This window comes from Macrobrachium nipponense, chromosome 24 (genome assembly GCF_015104395.2).
Source record: "Macrobrachium nipponense isolate FS-2020 chromosome 24, ASM1510439v2, whole genome shotgun sequence".
Lineage (NCBI taxonomy): Eukaryota > Metazoa > Arthropoda > Malacostraca > Decapoda > Palaemonidae > Macrobrachium > Macrobrachium nipponense.
In genome coordinates, this window is record NC_061091.1 from 12,865,227 (window position 1) to 12,880,388 (window position 15,162).

The window sequence follows — 15,162 nt, forward strand, 5'->3', positions numbered from 1 at the left end:
TCGAGAAATAAACCACTGCAGTGCATCTTGCAACAGTCCGACAATTTCTGGGCGCCATGATGATATCAGATGATCAGTTTTGTTTACTTTTTCCTACGGCTCCTCGATTGTTTCATATTTTATCATTACGTTCAATTTATTGTGAAATAACATTTTATTTTGTATGTGAATTGGTACTGCTTTTACATACATATAGTAAAGATTTTACTGCCTCTTCTTCTCTCCTCAACAATACCACGACGCATGATAACTTAAAATCATTCATTCATTATTCCTAAAAAATATAAACGCTACCTCAAGTTAGCTGTGTATCACCGCAATGACGAATGATTTTGTTAATCATTTGTGCTAAATTTTACTGTGAAAAGCTTTCATTTACTATTCTCTTTATATTGCTCAACTAGACCGTCTCACTCGGCGCACTGGAAACTGGCTCAATTAAGTTTTTTTTTTTTTTTTTTTAACGGGACCAACGGCTTTACGTGACTTCCGAACCACGTCGAGAGTGAACTTCTATCACCAGAAATACACATCTCTCACTCCTCAATGGGATGGCCGAGAATCGAACCCGCGACCACCGAGGTGGGACGGCTTAATAACATACCAACCACGACGCTGAGGCGCTTTTCGTTTATTGTATTTGATTGTTTTCATACTTTATCATTACGTTAAATTTATTGAGAAATTCCCTTTTTATGGGAATTGTTATTGCTTTTACATACATCCAGTAATGTTTTAATTCACTTTTTCTCTCCCCAACAAATATCACCGCTCCCTCGTTCAATCTCAAGTCAGCTGGCGTGACGTCACCGCGGTACGTACGATTTTATACTTCTTTTATGCTAAATGTTATATTGAAAGCTAAATTTTATATTAAATGCTTTATACTTCAATGTATTTTGTCGAATATTGTTATCATTAAACTATATATTGTAAATGAAAAAATAAATTTATACAGTTTAACTTGTACGACCCAGTAGGCCGTCGAATACAAGTATAAATAGATCACAATCGGTCAGTTCGAAATACGAGCATTTGTTCGACAAACGATACAAAACATACGAAAATTTTGTTCGAAAAACGGAAAGTTCGACACATGGAAACGTTCGACAAACGAGGGTACCATGTATATCATTACTATACAGTAGTTTAAACAAGACTTGCAAGGCAACTAAATGAATTTTCATAACTACAAATTGGAGAAGTTGGACAGTTAAATTAATCTAGGGAAACAATTAGAAAGTTAATTCATATTAATGAAATAGAGTCCAAAGGAACACTGCAAAGAACCTCGAGTATTTCTGATACTTCACTTGGCATACTGAAGTGGCACCCTTAAGAAGTCATGGTGTAGATGGGAGGACAAGATGAATGCAGGGATTTTCATTGTTGACCCTTTTTCTTCATTCATACTTCTTCTGTTGCTTTTATTTTTATGGATGACCATCAGAAAATATCACAAAGGGTTAATCAGCATCATATAGGATTTACTTATTGAAAGTTGACAAATGCAAAGTTCTCTGTCTGCTAAAGAGAATTCTATATTGGTGATGTCTAATGTGTAGAGAAGTACAGGTTTAGTACACGTCTTTTTTTTTTTTTTTTTTTTTTTTTTTTTTGCTAACGATACAGTACCCAGTGGTCCAGTTATTACATAATAATATTGATAGTGAACTACATGCTCATGTATACCATTATTCAAGCAGATTCATTCCATCCATCCAGATGTTATTTTTCTTACTGTCTTTTCAGTATTAGCTTGACCATGTAGTAAGTCGTAAAGGTAACAAAAATGTATTGTTGCCATCAATGTCTGTCTGCCCTTCCAATGTAAGGGGGTCTTACCCCCTTTCTTTGGCCTTTGGAAATTCTTTTGAAATAGGCAACATTATTCGGAGGAAATTTTACCAACTCCAGCTTAAAACTCAAAGAATATTTTCATGCAATAAAAGCTAAAACTGAATCAAACCCACTAAAGTTTGATATGACAGAGATATACATTGCTATAGGAAATTTATAATGGAAGAATTGGGTTATTTCTTTGCAAATTGTAACAAACATGCTCATTGGAGAGATGAATTTTTTTAGCTGATCAAGCACCTACTGCTTTGAGCTAAATTACATATTTTAGTTTTATAGTAATTTTTGGCTCGGAAAATAGTTTCCTTAAGAATGAGTAAAGCCATAATTAGTGCTCCTATCTCCAAACCAGAGAAAGAATCATGTAATATAAACAGTCACATAGGAATTTCCCTAAAGTTGCTAATGCAAATTGTTATAGAAAACAGTAAGTATGCAACTTATATGGCGTACACATTGAAAGAATATACTGACGCCTACCTAGTTTTGGATCGAACAATAGATACATTTTAGATTCACTATCCCATATGAAGATCACATCTGTATAGGATTTGAAAGGAGACAAATAACAATAGCTATTAAAATAAGAAAGTTTATGATACCATGTAAAGATACTCAATATTTAAAAACATTTTACAAAAATAATAATAACACATACATGGTCACTTAACCAATTTTATTTTCGTCAACTTCTAACCAGACTACCACATTCTAACAGACTATCTTTGCAAGTGCAATTTATGATCTATATTCAAGGACTTTCCCCACTTGAAATCAGTTCTGCACAGGTTGTTCTAACCAGTTGGTATAAAGAAATAAAATGTATATAAACAAATTATTTTTCTATATGCTACACATTGTACAGCTTTAAAAAGTTTAGATCCAGTTCCAAATTAGAGACCTGGAATATGCACTGGAGTTTTTAAAATTATCTCCAAACTTTTTATTTCCAAATCAGAAGTCGTAATAATGCATAGAGCCAATATACTGTTTGAGTCAACACATCAATACAAAGATTTTGCCTAGTATTAAAAAACTACTTCTCCTGGAACATGCAAGAGTTAGTCTTGCATGTACTTAGAAATATCTAAAACATGCATATACCCCAGAACATCATTACATGCAGTAGAATTTATAAGACATGAAGGTTCTTTATCAGGTGTGGGATTTGCAATCATGTCACCAACGAAATTCATGCATCTATGTTTCACTCGCAAAATATATCGGTGCAGACTTTCATGATTTGTACTTAAAGTAAAAATATGTGTTGAAAAGTTGATTACTATGGTGAAAGTATCACTGTTCGTGAGCAATCTTGAGCTCAGAAATTCTGAGATGTTTGGTTAAATAAAGTTTGTTGTAAATATATGTACTGTACCTGAAATTCAGAATAGCCAGTTAAACTATTGCAAATCATTGTTACTCTCATCTATTAAAATTTCCTTTTCTGAATTTTTGTAAGTTGATGAGGCCATGCTTCAAGAAGAGTAATTGCACTTGCATGTGTACTTCAGAATAAGAAGTCATTGTTAATGGAGTGTATAAAAAAAGTTCCACAACAAAATAAGAAGTCATGTTAACGGACGGTGTATAAGAAAAGTTCCACATGCCATTTTTAAAGCAACTGCACCAACTCTTTGTCTCATGGTTAAAAAAGAACAATGCCTAAGCCTACCTCCATTACACCCCATGAGTTTGAAACTTCATTTAATCCATTAAATACCAATAGAATTTGGCAATTCACTTAGACTAAAATGTCCAGTCCACTACAGCCACATGGGTCCTATCTGTCGGTACAGTATGTATGACATTTATTTAATGCAGTACTGTATATAATATAGTAGTGTAGTGTTACACATATTTTTAATTTTAAGATATACTCATATTGTGCACATCTGTGTCCTCCATCCCTCTCTCTCTTTGCTCCAGTATTTTTATTGACATTAACGCAGTACAGTATGGAAAAAGAAACCCATAAAATTACTGTGTACAACTTGTTTACTTGTAAATGTTTACAATTAAACATGTTATACACAGTATGATCATTTTCTGGGTTTCTTTTTCTATCTTCAGAAGAAAACAACGAAGTTTTTGTTTGGTTCAACAGTACAGTAATATAGTATTTCTTACAGTAATATCTGAGAGAGACAGAGAAAGGCAAGCGATGTATCAGTAAGTGCTTAGTATACCTTAAAGCGGTCCATGCTTGTATGCATATACAGTACCTGTAAATATACACAGACTGAAAAATATATATGTAAATATATTGTACTGAGTTGCATTCGAGATGCATGACAACAAAAATACTACATGGGGAGAGGGTAAGTAATAGTGTAGCGTATTGTAAATTCAAAGCAGAAAATATAAAAAAAAAACTAGGTAGAACAACTGCAGTTGCAGTCGGCTATATTTTTGTTAGCCATACTGTACAATAATTGAATTGTATTTGGAAGCAATTTATTTTGCGGATATAGCTGAAATTAAGTCGTAAGTGAACTGTTAGTTTAAACTAAATGATAAATACTTATTTGAGTAAGATATTAATTACTTTATATGAAAATGGCTCCCAGGTATGTATTGTGTAAAACTATTGTAAATCTTTGTTATTACTATTTTGTCACGTGTCTGGAGATTGAACAACTGCCAACTGCCATGAAGGTCTTTTTACCATTCACTTTGCACCTTTTAATTCTGCATCCTAGGTATTTATTATAGTGTAAGGCCACCCTAGGTCTTTTATTACAGTAAAAGATCATCACTTGCTCAATGTCTTAAGTACCCTCTGTCCTTGCCATGCCAGTCATATTGTTTTGTTATTCTTAATTTGTTAAAGGCTAAAATTCCTTGGTACATTTATGTAGTTGTCTTATTCTAAAAGTGGTCTGTATGGTCAATTTTCTTGTGACAAAGCCAAATTGACAATTATAGATAAATTTATTGAGACCTTTTCATCAGCACATCTTCCCATCGTAACGATTTTATGCTTTCAGCAATGTTATTTAAGGCTTTTCACAATGAAGCGCATAAATTTCTTTGTTATTATTAGATTTTCTTCTGGTTCCATCACTTCCTTTATTACATTGTTATATATTTTGGTTGGTCATCTGTGTTGACTGATTTTAGAGAATCATTGTGTGTATATGGAAGGAAGTTTTTTGCTTCTGCAGATGTCACTTATTGGTCCTCCTTTAGTATATCCTCAAATTCATATTCATTTTGTAAATTTTAAAATGTTTACATCATTCCATATTTCTTTTCTGTTTTTAAAGTCCTTTCTCATTCTATATGGTACAAGATGTTCAGTCTTGCCTGTAAGACAGAAACAGCAGCAAGTAATCTAATTACATGCACAACCCTTGGGTCTTCAACTCTTGTACTAGACAGTAGCAAGACTTTGTTCATTTATTGCTGTCAATATCTCTGCCCTTGCATTTTAATACATTTCACCTATTAATTTTTTCTTTTTTAATAAGTGGGATCTCTTTATGTATTTCCCTTTACCTCTTACTTCATCCTGATGAACACCATATTCTTTGAAAGCTTGAATTTCAAGTCACTGGCCCCTGTGGGCTTATTCAGTATGAATAGGTTTCATCCTTTGAATAATAATGATAACATCGTGAGTTCCCATTACCATGAAGAAGAGGACTCATAAAGATTATACGTGAAAATTAAACCTGATCGGCGACACCAAGAAAACAGACTTAATTATATACTACTACCAAAATCGGAGGATGCAAACATAATTATGAAGAATAACCCCTTCATGGCAGTTATGAGACACCCTGAAGCAGATGTATGTGGTATACCAGTACACATGTCCAGTCCACGGTTGCAGCGGTGTGTATGTCGGTATGAGCAGCATGTACCTGTCGAAGATGATCTGCCACGCCCAGGAGGGGCTATAAAAAACCACGCCTACACTGGACACCAAGAAAATATCTCTCAGGATATTATCATCCAGAAAACTAAGATCATCAGGAAGGGCTCTGACAGCCGCTGATTGTACCTGCTGGAGGCCCTTCTCATCCAGCAAATAAAACCAACGCTGAAAACGACACAGGAAGTATTTCTCCTCCCCACGAGTATGAGAAGACCTGCACCCAATAATGACACTGCCAGTTGTGACAACTCCACAGATGACAACGACCCCGAACAAGATACTCCCAAGCAATCAATGAAAATCCTGACTTGCCGCCATCAACCAATAAGAGATCGGCATGGGTCAGAACCCCCTGCTGATGACCCCGAATATAAGAAGGGACACCACGCCAGAAGCAGTCCACCCTCAGCTTCCTAGCCTAAAGGATGTTTGGCAGCTCGATACAAAAGCTCGCTAAAAGAAAAAGAGAGGGGGAGAGAGAGAGAGGAGAGAGAGAGAGAGAGTAGCGAGAGGGGGGGGGGGGGGGGAGAGAGAGAAGAGAGCGAGAGAGAGAGAGAGAGAGAGAGAGAGAGAGAGAGAGAGAGAGAGAGAGAGAGAGAATCATTATTGACTTTGATAACCATGATATCATAGTTTACACGTAAGAAAATTCTAATAGAAATATATACACCAATCTTGGCCCTGCATTTGAGAAGGACCTCCATAGGCACTCAACTAGCCTGTTTAAGTAGCATGGGAAATAGAGAAGAATCTCTATAAGCTATGCTGCTTTAGTAGCCAATACTTTTAATAAAATAATACTAATAATAATATCTCGCAGCTTTTGTAAGCACAGCTTGAAGTAATTGCACAAACCAGCAGCCAAGATTAGGATAATTTTTGGTGTTTTCTTGATATTTTTTTATTTACTTATGTAACATTTATGTTGCTGTGTTTTGTATAAGTTTAATTTTAATCCCAAAAATGATATTGTTATGATACAATAGTTTCATACATACTTACCTGGCAGATATATACATAGCTAAGACTCCGTCGTCCCCGACAGAAATTCAAATTTCGCGGCACACGCTGCAGGTAGGTCAGGTGATCTACCGTCCTGCCCTGGGTGGCAGGATTAGGAACCATTCCTGTTTTCTATCATATTTTTCTCTTCCACCTGTCTCCTTGCGGGAGGCTGGGTGGGGCCCACTAACGTATATATCTGGCAGGTAAGTATGTATGAAACTTTATTGTATCATAACAATATCATTTTCATACAATCAACTTACCTGTCAGATATATACATAGCTGATTGGCACCCTCGGTGGAGGGTAAGAGACAGCTACTATATGGAATAGACAGGTAAACAACATATGTTGTAGGTATAATTAAAACCTTGGTTCCTACCTGATAGGTGGTAGACTTCGTGGGTGTTTGCCCAGTAGTCTGCATCACCTCAAGAAACTTTAGCGAGATATGTGATCTATGGCCAAGAGTTCTTGTGGGTCTGCCGAAGGGGTCTTATCCACTACTCGGCAGAGCCTGAAAGGACTTTGTCAATGGGTACTGATCCACTTATATGACAATACACCTTATGAAGGAGCGCAACACCGATCCCGATCACCTGGATCCTAAAACGAGGGGTTCGCGCTCAAATTGGAAAGAGTTATCCCCACACTCCTTTCAAAAACCCCAATAATTTCACTAAGTTAAAAAACTTTAACTCAAAGTTAAGGATCAGTGTCGGCTCCTTATCCCAGTAACGTATCCGCAGAAACGTATAAACAAAAGAGAAGGATCTCCGTAGGTTAACTTGACATCCTTTGTGTAATGAGAAGTCAACACAGAGTTGCTCTACCGTACAACACAGCTAAATAGGTCTTATATGACATATTGTTATGTAAAGAACAAGAATTTGCAAAAGCGCGCACTTCCTGCGCTTTTAATTCTCAGCTGTTTGAAGGAATCGAGTCACTAATGAAGGTGCTTAGGAGATTCTCCATGTTTCAAAGAAGACCAGGGCTTTCTTGAAATGGATCTCACCCAACTGAAGCCTGAAGCCTGGCAGGAACCTCGCGCATGGCTGGTGCTTCGCTCTTGGTTGGCGCCTAGCGCTTGTCTGGTAACCTTTCGCTTGACTGGCGCCTCGCATCTGGATGACTCTCGCGTCTTAGCTGGAGATTCGCGCCTAGAGCCTGGCTGGCTGCTCGCGCCTGGCTGGCGCTTTGTGCCTGCCTGGCGCCTCGCGCCTGCCTGGAAGCTCGCGCCTGACTGGCGTCTAGCTCCTGGTTGGAGTGGCGCCTTGCGCCTGCCTGGAGCTTCGCGGCTGGCTGGCACCTCGCGCCTGGCTGGCGTCTCGCACCAGGTTGGCGCTTTGTGCCTGCCTGGCGCCTCGTGCCTGGCTGGTGTCTCGCGCCAGGTTGGCGCTTTGTGCCTGCCTGGCGCCTTGCGCCTGCCTGGAGCTTCGCGCCTGGCTGGCGTCTCGCGCCCGTTGGAGTGGCGCCTTGCGCCTGCCTGGAGCTTCGCCGTTGGCTGGTACCTCGCTCCTGCCTGGCGCCTCGCGCCTGGGTGGTCCTCCTCCACTTGCCGGAGCTTCGAGCTTGGTAGAGTCTCGAGGATGTCTGGCAATGTCCACATCGGACACTGATCTGTCCTATATGTTCGCATCTAGCGCATCTGTGTCAGGTTGTAGGCCCGGTCTTTCTCCTCATCAGACAACGACAGTGTTCTTGGGGCTGTCTGCAGGTTTCTTCTTCCTTACTGACTGTGTCAGAAGGTCTTGAGTCGCCTTCTCAGTTAATGAACGAGAAATGTCCTTCACTACTGAGAGGGAACAAAAAGTCAGACAAAGGCGAGTACAGAAGCGCTGCCCTCTGAGCGTGGGAGACCGCTTTGGTTAAAAAGACACTATATACTGTCCTCTAATTTTTTTAAGAAGACCTGTCCAAACAAAGAGGAGATCTCAACCGAGCCATCCTGAACCGCTTTGTCTATACAAGACAAAATACACAGAAGGACTTCTGGTTCGAGTCCTTCAGAATCATGGGCTTTCTTGGACATCACCCCAAGGACCAATCTAAGAAGTTGAAAACTTCCAAATACATGAAAGAGTCCCTTGAGGAGATGGTCCAGTTCTGAAATGCCCCAGTTATACGGGCAGAGTTCAAACCTGTCTACGTGAAGCGTCAACTAAGGTCGAAAAGTCCGCTTCTGACGTAGACGGAAGAGAAATACCCATATTCTCTCCCGTCTGATATCAAATGCCTCTTTTACCAGCTAGTCTCGCTGGAGGCATGCAGAAGACCGTTCTAACTAACTCCTTCTTCAACTTCATCCAAGAGTCTAAAGACTGAAGAGCCCTCTTCATCGAAATGGCGGGCTTCATTCTAAGAAAAAACGAAGATTTCTTCGTCTTTGCACTCGAGAAAAGAGAGCGCGGAGAAGGAGGAGAGGCAGGAGTCAAGTCGTCTCCATACTCCTATAGAAGCAAGGCTGTCAAAACATTATAGTCGACAGTCCTTCTCTTCCTTGACTCCTCCTCCTCCTCCGAGTTTACTTCTAACTCGGGGTCTAGATGAGTCTCCGCTGCTAATTCAGTACGTCTTTCCTCTGGAGGAGACAAACTCCTAATAGGAGAGGGGCTAAGGGAATGATATTCCTTCCTCTTCCCCGCTTTAATAGTCCTGGAAGGCGCCAACAGCCCAGGCTTCTCTCCATAAATGGATGACGCTTCCCGCTTGGATGACGCTTCTAGTCAGCCAAGCGTCCTGGCTGACGCCTCCGTTTGTGTGGCTGCTGACGTCTGGATGACGCCTCGCGCATGGAAGACGCTTCGCTCTCAAAAGGCGTCCTAACTGGCGCCAAAATTTTGGTTGGAGCCTCGCGTCTAAAAGAAAGCAGCTTTAAATGACTATTCATGTCTTGACGACGTCTCACGTCTCTCTGGCGTTACGTGACTTCCGTAAGATTCTCCCGATCTCGCTCTCGAAACCGAAGCCTCTGCGATATGTTTGGAAGCTTCACGTCTGCATGACGCCTCTCGCTTCGCAGGGGAGAGAGGACGAGACTTCTTGATTGGAAGCGCAACGTCCTCCTACGAGGCGCTAACACTCCCCCCACCAAAGAGGCCAATTGCTCTTGTACTGGCAAGATAATCTTCCTTGAAGCTTTTCCCACGTCATCTTCAATCGGGGGAGAAAAGTAGGAAAAGGAAGCAGGTCTATAGGAAGCCTGTTCGTCTTCTACAACTCTTTCCAATAAATGTTAAACATGTAACAGTTATTATCGTCGATCGAGAAGGATCTCTTTGTTAACGCGAATAGGAGCGAAAAAAAAAGAGATTCTCGATGCTCTATGCGATATGAGAGTGTCGTGGAAATGGCCTAAGTGATTAAATGGGTAACGAAATCAGGAACGAATCTTGCCGTTACCGAGCTTGGTGTCCGAGAGTCTACTGGAACTCTAGGTTAATAACTCGCTAAAACGAGAAAATCTTGGATGGTGCTCTTGGCTCACTGCGCCAGGCTGGCGCTTCTGGCGCAAATTTTGCGCCAGGCTGGCGCTTCTGAGCATTGCGCCAGGGTTGGTACTTCTGGCGCGTTGCGCCAGACTGGCGCTTTCTTCTAATTCTTTTTATGTTATGTGCCAGAACACCTGTGCCTTTATGGTACCCGACATCCTTTCACATGTTAATTCCGTTCTTAGTAGGAAAAAACTTTATATACGTAGTATAGTCCATTCAGGGAAACAAGTTCTGCCCCAAAGAGAATGTTTCCCATCCGACTCATCCATCTTCTTCTGAGCAGGTACTCTAATAAGCTATGCTTTCGTAAGCCTGAGAGCATTACATAATATAATGTTCTGCTGCGATAGAATCCTTTAATAATGTTACCTACGGTAAACCGCATTGAAAGGTTGTATATCTCTCTTATTGAAAGCTTCTTAGCAAAAGGCATACAATATTTATTTATGTTAGCTTAACTATCCCTCAATCCGAGGTTAAGACCGCGATTGTAGGGGAGAGATACGGAAAGTTATTCCATCCCGCAGGAGAGAGAGATTCGCCCGACCGCTCATGACTGACACCTACATGGTACTGACAGTAAGTCAGTAACTGGCATAGGCGTACTGCGTTGGTCTCAGGCTCTCAGCGAAAGCAGTCCCCGCTTACTCGGTCCAGAGTTGCCAGCTAACTCCAATTAATAAAGGAATTTAATAAAATTATTATCGAACTTCAGGAAGTTCTTATTAAGCATATTTAAAGCGAAACAAGACTTCGATAAATCTAGAAGCTAAGTAGGTGTAGTCTTAACAATCCCTTTAAGCGTAGTCCTTCCTAGGAAAGACGTAGAAGGATACTTGTAATTGAGTTGCACAGAAAAGAAGTAACTACGGTATGTGTTTATGAATTAACCGTATCGTATTCTCATACATCAGAAACTCTACTACCTTCTACTATCTTCGTTCTTTTCGTTAATAGAACGATAGAAAGAGTATATATATATATATCCTTAAGGAACGAAGTTAATCAAGGAACTCTTTATATCTTCGTGATTTCTTCATAAATCGCGGAAGAGACAGAATTCCTGTTCATCACTAGGGTTTACGGAAGGAAGTAGATATTTTCTATCCGCCATCATACCCAAACATCGATGAGATCTTATTAAGAAAAACTCCCAAAGCTCTTGCCTCTCAAAACGAGGGAAGAGCATGGATGAAGGAGAGAGTCCGCATTGAGAGGAACTGCCTAACAAAGAAGTCTTCTGAATAATGAAAAGGGGCTTCTCTTAGTATCAGAATCCCTCTGACAAAAGCAACGGCCGCCTGTGCGACATCTTGCACATTTGCCAGGGGAAAGTTGTTCAAGTTAAAAATTCAAAGAGGAGTCTCGCGACTGACCTCTCTCTCTAATGAAGATTTTTGAAATCTTCTGACGCCTGGCGTCTGGATCCTTGCGCCTAGCGTCTGGATAGTTCGCGCCTGGAATGTTCCGCACGCTAGAAAGGAGACTCGCTCCTGGAACGTTCCGCTTGCGTGGAAGGTCCCGTGCGCCCTAATAGATCCGAGCGCCTCTAGTCTTGTTATACGAGCCTCTTGCCAGAAAACGTTCAATGGAAGCATCCTTCTGATTGCCATTCTACTATAAGGCTCCTTAGTTAAGCCGTCTGTTTTCTCTTTGAAGGCGCCTTGCGCCAAGAAAAAGTTCTGGAACGCGGCTCGCGTTTATCTGTATGAACGAGGCTCGCGCTAGTCTGTTGGAACGCGGCTCGCGCTAGTCTGTTGGAACGCGGCTCGCTGCTGGCTGTTGGAACCGTGGGCTCGCGCTAGTTGCTGGCTGGCTCTCAGCCTCTCGCTTAGTGAGTCAGTGTTCTCTTATTCAGAGAACGAGCCAGATCGTCCGAACTTCTAACATGTACATTCTTCGTCTTTTCGGATGTAAGATGAAGAAACAGGAAGAACAGACGCACTTTTTTTAAAGGCTGCCTTTGCAATGGCTATCCCTGGCAGTCTGGGACGTTTTACAGATCCTGCCGAGGGAACGCCCGATCGGTGGGGATTCTCCATAACCTCCGTAAGGCTTTCGACTTTCCTTCTCCTCTGGGCTTGTGAGTTTGGAAGAGGTCTAGGCCTGAGAGCGAGACAGAGCCGAATCGAACGTACCCTCTACTAATTAGGACGCCTTTCCAATGGCGAAACTTGGCAGTCTGGGACGTTCTACAGATCCTGCCGAGGGGACGCCTGATCGGTGGGGATTCTCCATAACCTCCGTAAGGCTTTCGACTTTCCTTCTCCTCTGGGTATGTGAGCTTGGAAGAGGTCTAGGCCTGGGAGCGAAACAGAGCCGAACAGAACGCACCCTCCACTGCACTAACAGTAAAATCACTTCTTACCTTTCAATAGCTCGTATTTTGAGCTACATTCCTTTGTCTTCAAATTGCAATATGAATTTGAAGATTCTGTGAAGTAAGAAGGAGATGAGGATACCACACTACTAGTAATGTTAATGCTCTAACTGCTCGTTAGTACGAGAGCTATATAAACTTCTAAAGGAAGCGTAACTATTCTTTCCTTACATCGTCAAGAAGGAAGTTAGCTCAATCAATTCTAACATTTATTACACGTTAATATGAATAAATATTAAAATTTTCCTTCTTGCAAACTATGTGATTGTCTACCGAAAAAGTTCGGTAGTTACACGTAAACAATTCTTCGAAATTTTCGAAGCCAAAGTTATCAAAACAAATTAATATGCGTATGCCGAACCAAAGATCCAGTACTCCCTGCAAAAGATAGCCAGAAGATCGATGGCGATGAAATCCAAAAATCAAGTCAGGAGAACTGCAACGTTGTTTACATTCCAAGCGACAGAAAAAATATGATAGAAAAACAGGAATGGTTCCTAATCCTGCCACCCAGGGCAGGACGGTAGATCACCTGACCTACCTGCAGCGTGGTTTGTGACCGCGAAATTTGAATTTCTTGTCGGGGACCGACGGAGTCTTAGCTATGTATATATCGACAGGTAAGTTGATTGTATGAAATTACATAATTAACCTGATAAGCTTCACTTATGGGAGATGTCGCCGCTCTGGTATGGTCACATTTTCTCGCTAACAGAGCATTCATTTGGTCTCTGCTAATTTTTATGCCATTTTATATTCTTTTTTACACTGACATGTGTAAAACATTAGAAATATCAAATAAGGTAGAATAAGAAAATTAATATTTTTTCAATTTTATATCCCAAAGATTACAATCATGAAATGTAAAAAAGAAAAAAATTGTTTTGTCTGCCATTCCCTGAAACATACAGCCAGTAGTGATAAATGGTTTAATTTCATTTACATTTGTATTATACCATTTTAGTGCACATGATATTGTAGGCAAACTTTCTGTATATGCTATTGATCTAGAAACTTTGGCAAATCTGTTAGTGTGCTCCATGGCTTCATCATCAAAAAACCTCCATGGGGTTTCCCTCATCCTGAACAGTAAATTTCACACATTAGAGTGAACAATTAGTAAAGGATGCCTCTCTTTATGCTTACTGCTCAGTCACTTGGTAATGTGATGCTAGAATGTAAATCATGGTTTTCTTTCTAGAATCAGATAAATCTTCAGTCTGTTAGAGTCGTCATGAGCTTGCTACTCAGTCTCGTAGTAATCGTCAGGCAAAGATTTTTCCTAGGCAAAAGATTTTTCCTTTGCTTGAGAATGATCATTATGGGGAATAAATTAGATCAAAACAAAAAACAATTATCAATGAAAGCCTAAAGCATACTGGGAAAAGAGGTGGATGTCCTCTGTCAGACTGTCTGTTACAAAAACGATTTGTCATTTATCCCAAAATCAGCTCGATAGTGTTACCAATTTGTATGAATGTAAAGTGCATTTCTAAGCTAGATTAGTACAGTACCATCCTTGAAAGATGGAAAATGTTACTCAATCAAAAGGCGGCGTGATAAGGGTGGGTGGCGACTGAGACATACTGTTAGTGATGCTTAACAGGTTGGGGGTGGTGGCGGGGGGGGGGAATGAACTCTTGACTAACATTATTTACAGCACCTCGGTGGCATGGTCAGTTTGGTCTTGGCCTGGCAGCGAGGGGTCAGGGATGTGTATTTCTGGTTATAGAAGTTCACTCTCGACGTGGTTTGGAAGTCACGTAAAGCCATAGATCCCATTGCTGAATAACCACTGGTTCCATGCAACGTAAAAACACCATACAAACACACACACAATCATTTATTTACGGAAAAACAATAATGCTACTTTGTCATTCATTTTTTTCATATTTCCTTCGTATAGTAATTACAATTTTTGCATTTAAATAATTGGGTAACATATCTGGATATGTTCTAGAACAAAAATGAAGACTATGCAAGTAATTTGTTTACTCATATCTTTGGACAATAAATGAATCCTCTCGGAGATAAAAAAAAATTATGATCTGTGTTATATATTTCTTATACACTGCAAATCATTACAAACAAAATTTAACTTTTAAAGTTCTATTCAGACATTTATAATAATCAAGAAGCAGAAATTTTCAAATACATGTAGACCAAAATAAAGTTTATTTAGTTCTTTGTTTTTATATAGATACAAACTTGAAGGTCTTTACATAAGGATAGTTACTTGCAGCATGAGCTGGGAACAGTGGTTTAACTTTTAAACAAGTTAGCTATCGCTGGTAGGGTTAGGAGCCCCACTCACCCGTCGGTACGCACTCACTTTACTTTTGGCTGCCATCGAGTGTAGATGTCTTCTCTGCCCGACTAACCATTTGACCTTTCCATACTTTTGTTTGGTTGTGATATTGATATATAGGTGTCATGAGAGTGTCTAAATACCTTTGTAAATTCTCTGCAGCTGTGTACCAGGGGAAATGAGCTGTCTTCTTTGGTTGGTGTCATTAATGGGGTACCTACCGTTGAAGC